Source organism: Penaeus monodon, chromosome 34 (assembly GCF_015228065.2).
Source record: "Penaeus monodon isolate SGIC_2016 chromosome 34, NSTDA_Pmon_1, whole genome shotgun sequence".
Taxonomy (NCBI): Eukaryota; Metazoa; Arthropoda; class Malacostraca; order Decapoda; family Penaeidae; genus Penaeus; species Penaeus monodon.
Genome location: NC_051419.1, coordinates 32,369,709 through 32,370,842, shown reverse-complemented (window position 1 = coordinate 32,370,842; position 1,134 = coordinate 32,369,709).

Below are 1,134 nucleotides of genomic sequence, written 5' to 3'. Positions count from 1 at the left end.
ACTCCTTCAAAGTCTACACAATACAATAGAAACCAACCAACTGAGAGTTACAATAATGAAGGTACAGAGAAGACCCATCAAGCAAAAACTATTACCAAGTTATTACAGTTGCTCATCTCACAATTCTGAATAAAGGCCTACAGATTGGAAAGAAGTGAGGGAAAGATGGGGGAGAACAGAATGATGAAGCCGGAAGACATGATTTTTAAGAAAAAGAAATGAAGGGAAAGAAATCTGTGACAAGAGAGAATAAGAGTCAGTATCACCCAGTGTGTGGAAGCCATTCATATGCAATAAATTGCTGGCTGGCAATGAATTCTAATATATCTATCTATTTTCTTAAAATACACAAAAGGCCTTAAAGTTAACATTTGTCTGTCCTTTTCATAGATCTTAGACATGTATTGCCAATGGTGCTGAGATATTTCAGACAGGTTTCTTATCTGAACAGATGTGAGTATTTTTCAGACTTACCATTTACATTTTGTTAAGCTATGAGGCTGACTATCTTTCTTGGCAAGAAATGCAAATAACCTTTGTTCCACATAAAAATAAAGTACCAAGTTGCCACACACAAGAAAATTATGCATTTGTACAGGTCTAAAACCATATAAAATTTTGAAACATCAAGTCTTGGCTTGGAAAACAAAAACAAAGAAAAAAAATGGCAAGAACAAAAGTAACTCAAAAGAAAAAAAGTTAATACACTGCTTTATAGCAGCACTGACACTTTAGTGATTAACCAAATACATACTTTTGATATATTGCTACAATAAAGATTGTATTGTTAGTCTACTTTCTTTTTTTTCTTTTTTTTAATCTATTTTGTTACCTGACTATCACTTATGATACAGTAAAGCCGATCCTAATGTTACTTTGTCTTGGATATTTGCCTAATGTGATGAGCTATAAAAAAAAGTCTGTATTTGAAACTTTACATGGTGAGAATACCCAATTGTTGGTAACAGTTAACTGGAAATTCAAAGTATACACACCAGGTAACTAACTAATATACAGCTCATGATGTTGCTATTATCCTGTCTATGTAACAGTAATCAAATGACTACAGTAACACTTTCACATGTGCTGATTGATCACACCCACCCTCCCCCATATTACATCCTAATTTACCTG